Source organism: Lissotriton helveticus, chromosome 5_1, assembly GCF_964261635.1.
Source record: "Lissotriton helveticus chromosome 5_1, aLisHel1.1, whole genome shotgun sequence".
In the NCBI taxonomy this organism is placed as follows: Eukaryota; Metazoa; Chordata; class Amphibia; order Caudata; family Salamandridae; genus Lissotriton; species Lissotriton helveticus.
This window is the reverse complement of record NC_136065.1, coordinates 1,023,220,290-1,023,237,303: the sequence shown is the minus strand read 5'-3', so window position 1 is coordinate 1,023,237,303 and position 17,014 is coordinate 1,023,220,290.

The window sequence follows — 17,014 nt, the reverse complement described above, 5'->3', positions numbered from 1 at the left end:
CCCAAATGTAGCTGCTGCAAATTCCAACAAGTTTTTTAAAGAAAAGGTTATTGAGGCGCAGTGGAATTGATCTAAATAAATAAAGAAACTTAGGTACAATTTTCATCTTAATTAGATTAATTTGTCCTACCAGACTGAGTGGTATCTTATGCCATTTTTTTAGTGATGTTGTTACTTCCTTCAATAATAAGTCATAATTAAGAGCAATTATTTCACCGATCTTTGCCGAAATCGTAACTCCTAGATACACGGCGTTAAAGCACAAACCTTGTACCGGAGCCGATGGGTTATAGTTTGCGATGACCTGAGTTTTATTTAAATTTAATTTATACCCCGATATATCGCCAAAACTTTCAGCTTCCTTTGTTATCCCCTGGATAGCCTTAACTATATCAGTAGTGAAAATTGCAATATCGTCCGCATACGCGGTTAGTTTTAGACTATTCCCCGCATGCAGAAATGGGATAATATCACTTTGTGAGGAGAGTGAGTTTAGAAAAGGCTCAATGGAAAGTGCAAATAGCAAGGGTGACAATGGGCACCCTTGCCTAGTTCCTCTTCCTATCGGAAAATTAGAAGAATGAATTCCTAAATAGTTGATCTTAGCCATTGGTTGATCGTATAGTGACCGAATCCAGCCGAGATATCGTCCCTGAATACAACAAGTCTTGAGTACGGCCCATAAGTAATCCCACCCCACTCGGTCAAATGCTTTTTCAGCGTCTAGCATTACCATTCCGAGTGGGGTGGATTCAGTAGCTGCTACATCAAAAGCAGTGATAGCCATGTTAATGTGGGCGGTAGTGTCTCTTCCCAAGACAAATCCATGCTGTTGAGCATTGACAAGCTCAGGCATGAGGGGGGTTAGTCGATTCGCTAGGATCTTAGCAAAGGCTTTTGCGTCCGAAATAATCAGAGAAATTGGTCTGTACGAACCACATACATCTGTAGGCTTTTGTTTTTTTGAGAAAAAATATTATTTTAGCAATTTTCCACGAAGAGGGGGCAATCCCAGTCTCACCAATAGAATCTATTACTAATCCGAAAAGAGGAAGTAACTCCTGTATACAGATCTTATATAGTTCTATAGGGAGTAGATCCTCACCAGCTGCCTTTCCAGAGGGGAGCGATAAGAGTGCAGATTTTATCTCAGCAGAAGTAATCTTTGAGCTTAGTTGTACGGCAGCTTCTTTATCTAGCTGTATATTCAAATGGTTTTGAAGATATGTTATCATTTGTGGGAAAATTTTCTGGAGTATATACCTTTCTGTACTATTTGGCAAATTGGTCCAATATCTGGTCTGGCTGATTATAGGTAACCATATCTGTGTCCTTAATAGCTTTGATAGTAGATCTGGCTTTTTTTATCTGCAACTTTATAGGCTAGGACCTTCCCTATTCTGTCGCCACTCTCGTACTGTGACAATTGGGGCTTGTGTAGTCTCACACTGTACTTTTCCCTCAAAATCTTTTTAACATCTGACTGCTGTTTTGCTAGTTCAATTCTTAGCTCCTCCTTATTAGATGTTTCTTGTATAAGGGCCGCTGCTAATTTCTGTTCTAAAAATAAAATATTGGAAGTCATGAGTTTAGTCTCCTGCCGACCTTCAGCGTTCTTTCTAAATACATATTGTTGGGCAAAACCCCTTATGCTTGATTTACACGCATCCCAAACAGATAGTATTGATGCCGAGTTCAGATTGATCTCTATGAATTCTGTGATATGCCCTTTGAATTGCAAAATAAAAATTGGGTCTGAAAAAAGATATCTAGGAAACGTGAATTGACGAGCCCCTTGTTTCTTGATATAAATATTGAACTCCACTAGTATCGGATTGTGGTCAGATGTTATTCTTGGACATATCTCTATACTACAGCTTTCTAAAATTCTGTCTGTAGCCCAAACCATATCAATCCGAGAGCATCCTTTTTGTGGTGCTGAATAGTAAGTAAACCCTGACAATTTTGGATGTATAGTATGCCATAAGTCTTTCAAATTATGCAATCGACTTAATTCCAGTATAGCAGCCCTAACTTTACACATCCGTTGTGAAACACCTTGTCTTGTAGCGTCAACCGTATAGTTCATGACACAGTTAAAGTCACCCATGATCATTAGTTCTCCCTCCCAGTCCAATAGCTCAATATTTAGTCGGTCATACATAGTTGACTCATCGATATTCAGTCCGTATATAACACAGAAAACAACCTTATAATGTTCAAATTGCGCTTGGGCGATGGCTCATCTTCCCCTTGAATCTGCTGCCGTTCTAATGATTTCTATCATAAAATACTTCTGCTTCAGTATTGCCACCCCCCTAATTGAGGCACCCAGAGTGGAATAAACAATAAGCTCATATGCCATCTGTCCCAGGAGTTTTCTGTCTTGAAACCCAATTTGGGGGAGGATCAAAGATGGCGGATTGAAGCCGCATCACGGAGGAAGCAGCAGATTGAGGCTCCCGATCCTATGCCATGAGAAGCTACGATAGGACGTCCCTCTTAGCTGTTGCTGGGCGCATACAACTAAAGAAGATACAAAAGGATTTTTTCTGAGATATGAACTCTTACCGCTACTAAATAATTTGCTCGGGGAGAAACAACTTCTTTGGAGGGTGACGAATTATCCGCTTCGTCAGTGGCTGCTACCAGCGGTGGCTAGCAGTGTGGAGATCGCCGAGAGTCCGTCCCCGCCTCAACAGCTGCTCTCAGTGGACGGGCCCCACGGTGCTCGCTGCAGTTTCGAACAACGAACCGCGGGAAAAGGAGCCGCGGCCGGCCCCTTTAGAGAACGTACAAGCGGTGAAGCAGATTATGGCTCCGAATCTAAACACCCGGGCCGCACGCACAGGGAGAGCCGCCAAAGTAGAATCACCGGCGTCAACATTAGAGGTATCTACTGGCAACTTAGTTGAGCATACTACGGGGTCTAAAGCACCGGGGGCTGCCGTGGTAATGGGTAAACAGTTGATTCGACCCTCGTTGTTTGTGACTAATTCAATAGTAGACTCAAGTACTAACATAAGCACACATGCTAAGAAAAACTGCGGTAACAATACTTTTAATACCGGAAGCTTTGTGGATACGATGGTTAGTTCAATCAGCCCTGTGCATGCCCCAGCAGTAGAAACAGCCAGCACGATTGATTATGGAAGCATAAATGAGCAAGATGAAGATGCACTCGTGCATAACGCTGGAAAAGAGAATGTGAATGAAAAAGGAATAGAGGACGCAGACAAACCAGAAATGGAAATGGACCCAGAAACACCAGACCGAACCGCCTGCAACATTGAGAATGGAGTTGATTGCTGTACGGATCCGGCTCTGAGCTTAGAAAGTCAGGATACAGCTAATAAAACTGGAATATCTACTGAGGCACTATGTGAGGCTTTAGATCACTTTTCTGAATCGACAAAACTAACTAGCTCTGGGAAGGTGGATACTACCGCTGAGATAACGGTTATGTCAAACATTGGCGTGCTACTCTCTGAAGGCGGAGATGAGGCAGAAGAAAGCCTGAGTGCAGAATATGAAGAAATCTCTGACGAAGAAGGAGAGGCACGTATGGCTAAGACCGGTACTGGTGCGGTGGTCAAGAGCCTTGGTCTTAAAAAGGGTAAAGCTAAAGCTAAATCTAAATTCAAAAAAGGCAGCGGCGGCACTTCTAATATGGGCCCTTCTCCAGCCAACCTTCGCAAAAAGCTGAATAGGGACGAAAGCCCTTTACGGAAATGGATCCAAGCGAAGGGTGGTGTTAAGACTATGGCTCTGAGACTATCAGGTGCTAGCCCAGCAGATGACATCAATATAAGAAACGATGCGACTCCCTCTTTGAGGCCAGAGAATACAATTTCCCCAACTCTCGTTCTAGACAAAGGAGATCAGGGGGGTCAAACAGGGGGTTTAACGCAATGTAACACAGCTACCACTCAAAACCTGGCCATAGATACCACAAAGACCATGGCCACTACTACTACAACTACAGCTACTACTGCTACTGTCCTGACTCCAACTTCAATCTGTATCAGTGACTCACTGGCCACGGAAAAAACAACAGAACTAATGCACTCTTCTTCTTCTGTAGACATAATTTTGAAAACTCCTATGGATCAACGGCAAGAAGGGCAACACCATTTTCTCCAGCTAAGAGAGGACAACACTAAAATGCAGAACTCATTGATAGAATTGTCTAGCAAACTAGGGGGAGTGACACAAGAGATTGAGGAACTAAAACAGAGAGTAGTTGAAGTAGAGGAAGGATGTACTCGGACTGAATCATGAACTCGCCAACATACTGAACGCATAACTACCCTAGAAATAAAGCTAGAGGATTTGGAGAATCGCTCGAGAAGACAAAACCTCCGACTCTTCGGGATCCCTGAGGGGGCGGAAGGAGCAGACCCTAGGGCCTATGTAGTAAAGTTGTTTCAGAGAGCTTTCTTAGATCTATCAGATTGGGATTGGGATTCTCAATTACAACGCGTACATAGACTACCTATTTCCCAGAGGAACCAAGGAAGCAAGTATCCACGTCCCCTCTTGATAAACTTTGGTAACTTCCTTCTGAGACAAGCTGTGTCACTAAAGGCTAGGCCCAATACTCCAGTAGTAGTAGATAATCTAAACTTTTTTGTGCGCTCGGATCTGAGCAACAACACCATGGATAGGCGATGGAAACTGCGCTAGTTAATTGACCCTTTTAAGTCGATTGGTTGCGCTGTATAGTTGCAAGAACCAGCTCGTCTTAAAGTGATTAAAAATGGTCAGGCATATTTTTTCACTGACGTAAAGGAAGCAGAGCATGCATTGGCTAAACTTAGTACCTAAGTTTGGTGCGGAGTATTTGGTTGCTTTATAATTATATTGCTTTATATACTTTTTATACCTTTTTCCCTTTTTTTTTTATATGCCTACATAGGAATTGAGATAATATCTATAAACAGCGTTCTTGTTTATAGGCAGCTAAGAGTTTATAAAAAGAAGGAAAATAAATAATTTTTCTATTGGCTGGGGGTCTCGGTGGAAGCCTCCTGGCTGCTACTCCGCTGCGCTGCCATGTCAACGGCAGCAGGGTCTAGAGGGGTGTTCTCCCTACAGGGACTAGAGGGTGGGGGGGTTGAAATTTGGGTGAAGGGTGGAGGGGTCAGAAGGGTAAAAAAAAGGATTGCAAGAGGTAGAAGGAACAGCAGAGATCAATGGAAACAAAATAAAATATTTTTCTTTGAGATGTTTTTTAAGCCAGAGGAAGTTCAATCAATTAAAAAAAAAAAACAAATATGCCTATGATTAAGTGTTTAGCATGGAATGTAGCTGGTCTCAACAGTAAGCAGAAGAGAGGATTGGTTCAGGAAGAACTTAGTATGTACAAACCGCATCTACAAATTCTTCTAAACATAATTTTTGTGTGAAATGTTTATGTGAACTTACGACAATCATGTTATGTTTGAATAAATAAGACCAAAGATGATATTTTTCACACTGCAGCAACTATTTCAGTTTAATCTTTACTTGGCTGTTGCTCTGAAGTCACTGGTGCACACCTCATCCCCTTCCAGCTATCTTGTCCCCTTGTTTCTTCTAATGCGTTCCCTTTTTTTCATCTCCTTTTGGTCTCTCCATAGGTGAGGGACCATCCGAGTCCGATGGGGAAGACCTGGGGACAAAGACACCCACTGAATACCTCCCGCCCAAGACCTGTTGTGTTTTATTTGCGAATCCAAGCCTAAGGTCATATTTATTTACAAAACATATTTTAAAATTGACCATCATTATTGCATCCATTAAGAAAATAAGAGAATACATACATAGTTCCTTCTCAAAACAAGACATCAAGTCACCTATCAACTAATGTATGGTTCAGAGTCACGATTCACCCCTATTTGGCCCTTCAGCAGCATCATTTGTTCGGGGCCACTGCTAAAACTCCCAGACCCTAGTTTCTTTTTCCACAGGATAAACTCCTCTGCTACCTCGACTAGAGGGAGCTCTGACCACTTTGTAAGTGCAACCCCTAGTTAAACCATGTCAAAGTCAACCCTAAATAGGAATTTCCCCAAGCTCTTTAATAAGTAGGTCAAAGCAACCATGCCATCACTTGGTCCCTGGCACAGGCACCAGCCCCTCTGATCATCTTTCCCAGAGCAGTGTCATGGGGTAACCGTGAAGGGCCTAAAGACTGAAACCCCCACCTTGGAACGCCCCTTACCACTGCAGTACCACTACCCTGGCTTGGGTAAAATTGAAGCTTAATCAAGAGTTCACCTGACTTTTGACTATCTGATTGATGCCAAGGGTTCTACCTCCTTTGTGGCCAACCACAAAGCTACTCCACAAAAATACAACAAAACAAACTTACATTCAGGAGAACAAACACAAAAGAGAAAAGACTAATATAGTAAATTAGACAATAATCAGTCCAAGAAAAAAATTTCAATATCATTCATCCTAACCGTTGGGGATGGGAGAGCAGGAAAAAAGGAGCGATTTGCCAAAGTGAGGAGGTCACGGGTCCAGGTCCAGCAGCTGAGAGGGATCCAGGGCACAGAGAGGGCAATGAACTTCGACAGCTAAGATGATGGTTTCCAAGCGCTCCTGCAACCCAAACCCCTGACCCTACCTTACAATTACAATGGGACACGGTTCTCATGGGTTTCTACATCACCTCCGGCTCTTGCCAAAATTCAAAGGCATTTGACGTTGGTAACAAGCCCAGGGACCCCACCTATTCACCGGGGGTCCTCCATGTTGTGGGCCCTCATTTGCCAGTCTCAGCTCTTGGGGGCGGGCAGCGGAATGCTGCAGTGCCCATAGTGCCAACCTCCCCCACCTGAATCACTACCTCTTGGAGATTCGTGAGAAAATGAGGAATTATGCTTTCTTTAGAATGTTGTGATATAAGCATGAGAAACAAGAGTCTTGCTTGTCACTGATGTGGGAAGAGTAGGGTGGGGGGGACATTATCACCCCACAAGACCATCTCAGGCTGTGGGGTTGAGCCTTATGAGCATTTAACATCCAAACCCAGACATCAGGCAGACAGGCTTCTGGTCACCATGTCGGCCCCCTGTCATGGAATGAGTACTGTCTGGGCAGTTTTAATTGCCCCTTCAGACCCCCAGCAGGACCCCATCCTCGGCGGGACGGGCTGCCTTTGCAGCTGGGCTGGTGGCATTAATTGGCAGGTGCTGGAGGTGTGCTTGGAGCACTGGTACCCCAACCCCGCCTTGCAGCCCCCCACCACCCCTGCTGCGCTGATTGAGGACATGGCGCGACCACACCCACATGGGAACGGACCCAAGCTACCCAAATGAGCCAGGCCCAAATTAGGCAAGCTTAGTCTGTGGCATTCCCAACCCCTGCCCAGCAGGAGGGTCACCCCGAGATGCAGAAAGGGTCTTCAGCCCGGCTGGGGTCCGTTACAGAGGCCGGTACTTGTGGGCGAGGTGGCCAGCAGTCACACGCCCGAGTCCGCGCCGCCCTGTCTCCCTTGCATTCACCCTGTCTCTTTATCTGTCACCGAGGTGGATTCATAAAAAAGACTTGCGATAAATACGGGGAAGGACAGCCAGAAGGGAACTGAGCAATGAAGAAAAAGAAATACCCAGGTGCAAGTCCATTTCACCAGTTACAGGTGGTTTCTAGTGAATGCAGTAACTGATAATGCAGGTTTTGTGCACATCTGCTCAACTTGCAGAGATAATAGGCTTTACGAAAGTTTTAGTTTAGAGTTTGCATCACTAGCCATGCAGAAGAGGCAGCAGCAGGTGAAATGTTTACACACTCAAACAAACTGCTCACCGAAAGGGTGCAGAGCGGTGCAAGCGCGCACACCTACCATGCAGGGGCGTATTGGCAAGGCGGGCATTCGGGCATGGGCCGAAGGGCCGGTGCCTCAGTGCCCTCTGTGGGCCGTTTTTTTTCTCCCCTGTCCCAGTCCACAGAGAGTGGACTAGGAAAGGGGAGAAAAAAAACGGCCCACAGAGTGCACGGAGACAGACAGAGAAAATGAAAGCAGCCTCGCTGTGCGGCCGGACAGCGATTGTCAGCTGTGGCCTCTCCTTCACCCCTGCCCTGCCAAGCAATCAAGCTGAGGCTGGGCTGGGGAGGGGTGATTGTTTGCAAGAATCGGCCTCCCTGGGGGCCAGGTGTTTTTCAGGCCTTTGAGACATTTTCACCTCGGCCCCCCTGGGGCCCATGCAGCCCAGAAACGGTGTTAGTCTTAACACCTCGCCCACAGCCCTTCACATTCAGGGCATAGTGGGCGAGGAAGAATGGGTCTTGCTGTGGGGGCCAGGTGATGTTTGGAATTTTTTTATTCTATTTATTTATTTATGCAATTTTATATACCGCGGACTTTACCCGAAGGTGTCAGAGCGCTTCACACTAGGAACAGCAATAATTAATGAGGAGAAAAATTACAAGTGGACAAATTACAAAAGCAAACGTTAAGTTACATGAATCAAAAGTGACAATAGTGAGCAACCCAAATACATGAGGTAGCAATCGGTACATTACAGGAGGAAAAAGTGATATGTGTGCAGGTTACAAAAGTGTACAAGGTACAAGTAGAGGTATAATACTGCAATAAATTGAGGACACTCAAGCACAAGAACAAACATTATGTAAGCAATGGTGGCACTTGTGCAAGTATCTAAAGCAAACAAAAGTGAGAGGTAGCATACAGTGTGATACCAGAGAAAAGTGATGTGTGCAAGTTACAAAAGGGTACCATACACAGATACAAGGGTAATACTACAGTAAATGGTAAACACTCAAACTGCCAGAACACACCGGGAAGGCACTTCCCATGCACCAGCTTCACCTCAGCCTCCCCCCTGGCTACCTGGCTACCTTGGATGACCCAGAAAGCTGTTTTTTGTGCTCCCCTGCCAGGACATTTTCCCGAGGCCTGGAGGGCTGATTAATTTACTAATTGCAGGGGCCTTACCTCTGTTCATGTGCTCCTGAGCTGAAGGTCTGGGGAGGGCTAAGTAGGTTAGTAATAGCAGGGGCTTTGCTGCTTTGCAGGTGCTCCTGTGCTGGAGGGCTGGAATAATTTTGAGACAGAAAGGGGCCTTGCTATTTTTTTTAGTTGCTCAGCATGTAGGCCATTGTCACCTTGGCCCTGTGTCCTGTGCAAGAACAGTATCCTCCCACTTTCATTCCTTGTCTGTGCAAATGGTGTTTCATGAAAGGGCACGTCCCTTGAATGTGGGCCACGCCCCTTAAATATGGGCCACGCCTCTTGAATGTGGGCCACTTTTTTCGTCAGTGCCCGGGCCGAATTGTGATCCCAATCCGACCCTGCTACCATGAACCTGTTCATGAACTGGTGCGCTTCTTTTAGGATTTGCAAAATGTACATTGGAAAGCATAGCTCGGAAATAAAGAGGCAATAACGCCTCACTGTTTCCGACTTGTGTTTTATGTAGTTCATGGGCAAACTCAGAGAAATTCCAAAGTTAAATCTTTGTGCTTCAGACACTGCAAATGCAAATGCAAACAAGTGCGCACCTCGCGCGGCAGCAGGGGAAGGGGGCTTGCGCGATTCCCTTGCGGAAGCGTGCAGCTAGGCGCGATGATTGCGACCATATGGCGCCACCATATGGCGCTGCGCACTCCCACATGGGAATCGCCAGACGTGCACGCGTTGCCATTGCAAGCAATGCAACGCGTGCAAGTTTTTGCCCCCAAAGCTGTGCTGATTGCTAAAGGTCTCTCTCCTACACAGCTGCGTAGGCGAGACCTAAAAAAGTTACGCTGCTTTTTATATGGCATTGAATACAGCATGCACCATCATGCCTTTTTTCATTTATTGACCATATTATGTCTGTTTATTGATTTCTTTACTATGTATATAATGTACATATTTTTCATTCCACCAATTTCCTTGTAATTTCTTTAATAAAACCCATAACCAGATTGAGAAAGAACAAACAATACTGGTTTTGAGGAGGGTCACTAGAATACCACATAGGCCTACACAATGCACAATGAGCACCATGTCAGAGTATGGCCCGGTGCCCTGTTATTATTGGAGACCACATAGGAAAGTCACCTTCTTAAAATAATCGAAAGTTTGTTTGATTTTGGTTGACCTCGTGGGGCCGGAAGGGAATAAGCACCAGCTTGTTTTTAGCGAGCTTGTTTGTATTTCCTAACGTCACTAACCACACGTGATGAACTGTACAGAAAACTGTATTTAATTCGTAAATTAAGCGCTTGCGTACCTTTGCAAACATGGCCGCCGAAGCTAACATACAAACGCTAGTGATCGCAGTACTTCACTTGCTCGACCGACACAAACTAGAATGTGTGGACCATGTATGTACAAGACTGAAGTTCGCAATATGTTATGAGTGAGTGACCCCTTGTTTGAGTTTTCTCCTACCGTGTCCTGTTATTTAATTCCTCGAAGAGTCCCAAATGGGGAATGTTCTCCAAAAGTTTCAATAATCCATCACCTTGTTTGTTGAGTTTAACCCCGAGACACAAAATCACTTGTTGAGGGGCCGCATTAAAATAAACTAGCCGATGCTGAAAGAATAAGCAGCTGGCAAGGTAAAACAAATACATTCATTGTGTTCAACGACAACACAGATAGAACTATAGGCAGCAGTGCACCGTGAAGTATTCTGCTGAATCTTCACTCAGTTCATTAAAATATTTGTTGAATTGTCATTTTGTGAGCCTCGCTCGTGGACAGTAATCGAAATGTGCATCTAAATGTGTTCACAGTTTTTTTTCTTTGGTTTTCGAAGTGTAATTAGCAATGAAAGTTTAGTACGTTTAAAGTGACACCAGATTTGCTGTACATGGCATAGCCTTACACTGCCCTGGCAGGTAAAACATTTATACAGACACTTGAATACATGATCGATCCAGGCTGTGTGAAATAAAAGTATGCCTCAGACCTGCACGACTGCATCTCTCCCTTCCCACAACCCCTCAACGGTGTTACAGCACCAGCTGCAGAGAACAAGCATCCTCGAGTGTAGCGTACCAGCAGCGCAATGATTGATTAAAGCAGTGGCGGCTGGTGGAATTTGAAAGTGGTGAGCCGTATGCAGAACGAATCAACGTATGCTTAACTGTTCTATCTGTACTGGCTGTCCTGCCTGTCACTGTTCCCATTTTTCTTTCTCGAAAAGTCATTCTGCCGATGTTACGTTTCTGTCTTGGTTTGTCTTTTTCCATTCCACTCCGTATGCCTGCCTGTATCTTACTGGTTGCTTGTATTTTACTCTACGTGTGTCTTCTTTTCTATCTCTGTGTCTGTGTCTTTCACTGTAAGCCTGTTTATGCCTTACTTTGTCACTTTCTGTCATTCTGTCGATTTCACTGTCTTTCTGAGTATCTGTTTGGTGCCCCGTCTGTCTCTCTCTCTCTACGTTGGTGATAACTCAGTGGGCCTCACAACCTCGTTCTTTTATACCCCTAAAGTAGCATATTAATGATATAAGCTGAAGATTATATTTCATATTTTATCAAGCCGCTCTGATACACACATAAAAAACAGACAGGCTCTTAAAATGTAAGGTCGCCGTATTTTTGCAGAGCCCCAGTAATAAGTTCATAAACCGTTTTTGCTGTGAAGATTATCGTAAGTAAACAAAGTGAATGGGTGCCGCTGCGCCGACTTTTGCCATTGCAAGAAATATTAACGGTGTTTCATCAACTTTTATTCGATTATAGACTTGTATATTCATAAAAAGTACATTTAAAACAGGGAAATATAACACAGTAAAAAAAGGAAAGTCAATGTGCTATTGATCACAGATCTGTCATCGCTATATCGAACAGAAAATGTCAAAGTGGGTTACTGTATTAACGGTGTTAAATAACCCGGAAACCAATGTGAAACCAATCCTCTGAAACCTCTCTGGTCAGTGGTCAACCATAAAACCTCATCACTGTTACATTGAAAATGTGGCGTCTAGGATGCAGCGTTTATTAATTCACAGCAGTCGGGAAAAGGTGGCAGCACTTACGTTTAATCTTGGAGTATTACTGTATGTCGACTTGGCACATATCGTACTTTGTGTGCACCCACTCGCGTTTCACACCCTAAGCATATGCAAAGGACCCCCTGACCCGTCGCGGCTGGCATGAAGGAGCGAGAGTTAATTTAATGAATAGAACTTACCATGCATCTCCTCCGGTCCCCACGAACTAACTTCTCTCCGCTCCACAGGAAACTAACTGCAGTTAGGGGGGGGGGGTGCCGGGCGGCTGGCATTTGATAGGGCATGGGGCGACATTAAGAAAAACACGTCACCGCCCCAACATGAGCCTATCTTTAGACGCCTGCACTAAACTAGGCATGCGCAGCATACCTAATGGGTCGTGAATGTGAGTGAGGGGCAACGCTCCTCACTCACATGCGCAGTCAGATGGCCCATCTCTTGGACTCCTGCTCTAGCGGCTTGCCTGCGTGCGCTGTGCGTTGAAAGGCGCACTTTCACAAGTGAAGCACAGGCCGGCCTGGAAATGTAAACAGACGAATTGTGAAAGCAATTTGTCTGCTTACATTCCTGTTGCCGCCTGAACTGCAGTGAGCAGTTTCTTTTGCGGGGTGCTGCCCCGGCGCCCCTATGGACCAGCCGCCACTGGATTAAAGGCGCTTGACTGCAGAGCATGGTGAAAAGCACTGTGAGGCATATTTACAATAACTGGCGCATCCCTGCAAATCAGCAGGGATGCGCCAGTTATTGTGCGCCACAGCTCCGCCATCATGGATGCGCTGCATTTATAATGCGGCGCACCATGGTGCAAAAAAACGGCACAGATGCGTGACGCATCTGTGCCGTAAAAGTGACGCATTGCTGGAGTTGCGTCGCAAGCGCGACGCAGCTCCAGCAATGCTCTGGGGGCCCTATCTAGTTAATGCTGCGTCAATTCTTACGCCTGCTTCAAGCAGGCGCAGGGTTTTGACGCAGCATTGGCCTAAAAGTGACTGAGTGAAATCTTGTAGATTTCACTCAGCCACTTTTAGGAGGCGCTCCTGCGCCGGAAAGCCCCCCCCCTGCAAAGGAACGCCTACATGTGGCGCAGGGCATTACAACGTGACGCATCTCCCAGATGCGTCACGTTGTAAGTACCCCCGCACCATGAAGCAGGATTTGCACCGCCGCTGCGTCATAAAAGTGAGGCAACGGCGACGTAAATGAGGCGCAAGGGCTTGTAAATATGCCCCTGTGTGTGTTTTGTGTAAATTAGGCATCTCCTTTTAAAGGATATCACGCGATCCACAATTAACCATAGAACAGTTCATAAGAAAATTAAAACCAACTACATCCTTTTCTATATTCCTATGTATCTATCTGTAACAAAAGCATCTTCAGTCGAGCTTCTTTACTGGAAATAGCTGGCAGGGCCAAAGGCTCACTATAACAAATGTTATACAAACAGGTCAAATAATAGGAATCCATGGAAATAGTTCATACTCTTTTTGTCATGTCAGAAGACCCACAGCAGTACATATTGTAATGTTTCTAAATTGATACTGCAACATAGTCTATATTAGTGTTATAAGCTACCTCGGAATATTATATCTGCTTGGCGAGGCGAACACCCCATGTTATTATTCTTTCAGACACTTAATGGCCGCTAATGCCTACAGCCCCATTAATGTAACCTGCCTCTCAGATTACACCCCCCCACTACATTTTTACTTTTGCTATGGACCAGGGTGGAGTCCCAACAGGGTCACCTCACACTTCCATCATTCTGATGTTGGCAAATTGGGTACCGTTTAGCGCAAAAATAGTGGCACTTATTATTTCAGGTCTTAACAAAGGCAGACATGTGAAACGATGGTCTATATAAAGCAAGATATCGAATTATTATTATTGTTATTTTTATTATTATTAATAATAATAATAATACCCCCCAAACAGGCTCTACAATTATCTCTGCTCTGAATGTTGCAATCTGTTTTTTCCGTCAGTATTGAGTGCTCTGGGTGTGAACCATCCACCCAGAAGTGGATTATGGTACAAACACCCTGCCATTGACAAGCCACATGCACCTTTCAACACAGCTCTCTCCGGAGCTCACACACATACTTTTCTCCCAGAGGAGGCACCTGCAGACAGACAGCATGAGATGCTTGGCGCTGTTGTGATCAAGCCCTAGCATGTAGGAGAGGAGAATTCCGTCATCTACCGAAAATGAAGGCTCTGCACAACCCAGTAGCAACCAACATTCAGCTCCTCTGACTTTTCAGTGACCGTTGTCGTATTTCATTGGAACTGCTTGTACTCTGGAACAGTGAGTACAAGATTATTGAGACACACTAAAATCGGGGGATAAAATATCGAGGGACAAAATAGCTCAAGTTAAGTGCAGGGAAGTTTAGATTTACTATTGTTTAACTACACACCTTTGTTTCTTGACTATACATATATACATATATATATATATATATATTTTATATATATATATATATATTCACTGGAAAAACCATAGGTTTCAGGCCTTATATAGTTAGGAATTTGCATTTAAAAAAACCTTGCAAAATCACTGAAAAAACTATAAGTTTTAGGGGTGTTATAGTTAGCTGGACATTTCACTCATACAAAACCATTGAAATTGCTCCTATATAGTTAGTTGTACTAACTATATTTCGCGCACCCGCAATCCACTGCTGATGATGTCACATATTACATCATTCATGACATGGTCAGTGACATCACTGATGACATCTCAAATGACATCACTGATGACATCACTGCCCTTTTATGGCCCCCACATCAAACCTAGGGGGTCAGGGGGGTCTACCCTGCCCACTTTTGGTCATTTCCCCCTTTGTGTTTGCCACCTCTTGTGTCTCGATCCTACCGAGACACAAGATGGCGGCCGCTCCGGACTGTTTGGAATGTTGACAGACACCCGAGAGCCAATCAGCTTTCCGCTCGCATACTCGCGTAGCGCGCCCCGGTGCGCTTATAGATATATATATTTTTTTGAACCTAAATTACTCAAAATCCACTGGAGCACATATCTTGAGACATAGCAAAGGCACATCGGGCTACCAGTCCCTACAATTTTGCCAAGTTTGGTGGGAATTCATTCAGCCGTTCGGGCTAAAAGTGAGTCCAACCGCCCTATGGAAATTAACATGGGGAAAACACGTTTTGGGACCCCCCTTTTATCTCGGCCCCCGCTTGACGAATCCCCCCCAAAATTTCAGGGAAGGAGCAGAGCAGAGCGGACCATCTAATTTCAGAAATTCGCGAAAATTCGTCCACCGGTGCCAAAGTTATTCCCAATAGAATGTTGCGGATTTCCTATGGAAACTAGGTCCTAACTATAACTACCTACTGGCGACCGCCAGTAGGTAATATATATATATATATATATATATATATATATATATATATATATATATAAATATATATATATATATATTCCTTAACTTAGCAAGCCAGTTAGTCTGCTAACAAGATAAGAGGCACACTCGGAGTCAAGATGTAAAGCTAAAAATGCTTTATTCGGTGCATTCAGTTCCTCTCCCCTCCAGCTCGATAGACGCGTTTCACCTTCGCGGCTTTTTAAAAAAAAATATATATATATATATATATATATATATATATATATATATATGTATATATGTAAAGGACTGGCAGTCGCCAGTAGGTAGTTATAGTTAGGACCTATTCTCAATAGGAAATCCGCAACATTCTATTTGGAATGATTTGGCACCAGTTCAACGAATCTTCTCGGAATTTTCAAAACTGGTGGCCCGCTCCCGGCGCTCCTATCCTGAAAGTCTCGGGGTGATTTGTCAAGAGGAGGCTGAGAAAAAAGGGGGGTCCCAAAATGTGTTTTCCCCATGCAATTTTCCATAGGAACCGTTAATCGGGCTACAGCCCGAACTGCTGAACGGAACACACCACATTTGGCAAAGAGGTAGTCCTTGGTTCAGACTTGTGCCTTTTGGTTAAATTGTGTAAATCAGTTTAGTAGTTGCTGAGAAAATCAAAAGTAAAATCATAGATATATCTATGGCCGCGGTGAATCCGAGCATCCTGAGTGCACCTTTACGATCACAAGCTGCATGCTAATTGGCTGTCACCTGTTTGTTAACATTCTAAACCAGGAAGTGTTGGCAGCCATTTTGTGCTTCGGTTGAAGCGAGGCTCAAGAAATCAGTGGAAGAAGTGTGCAAAACGTATAACGGGGGCAGGGTAGAAATATCCTGACCCTCTAGACCTGCTTAGGGTTTTTTTTTTCAACTGAAAAATGTGCGCAGGGTGCGCAGATCCACCGCAAAAAAACATAAAAACGAAGCGCGGTCTACTGCGCTTGTTTAGAAATTAGCCTCCGGTGGGCCAAATCCTGGGGGTAAAAAATATTTAGTTTAATGGGGGGCCCAGAGGGGGCCTCCTAAACCCAGGGATTGCCACCACTGGGGCTTTTCTATATTGTGGGAGGGGGCTGCGAGGCCCTCTTCTTGGAGCCGCCGAGGGCCCTGGGGACTGCCACCCCCCAGGGGGACTCCTGCAGTGTCTCGGGGGGCCCACCCCTGGGACACTGCTGTTCGCTATGGCAGGGTAGAGCTGAGTCTCCCGCCCTGTCGTAGCATGTTAGCAGCTCCCCGTGTGGAAAGGCAATACCGGCTTCCGAAGGATGTGGGGAGACGGCTAGTACCGTGGGGGCATTAGGGCGCCAACGTTGCATATAGGACCCGGGGGATGGGGTTCCCGGGGAGAATAGAAATTAGTGAGAGGTGATATTTTTTTTACGGGGAAATTAGGACTACCAGCACGGCCCCCAGGTGTGACCGCGTTGGGTGCACGACTCAAAGGAAAAAAAAGTAATATTTTTCAGATATATATCAAGTTTATGTGTTTAGATCTTAGGTGGCTATAAAAGGAGCGCTTGTGTTTATTGACAGATTTTGGTACCTACAAGTAAGTACCAATGCAGAGTCTAAAGTTGACGAGGAAGACTCTTTTACCCTCAACTGTAAAATGTACACCATGTCTCCTATAGATGCCATCCATATTGA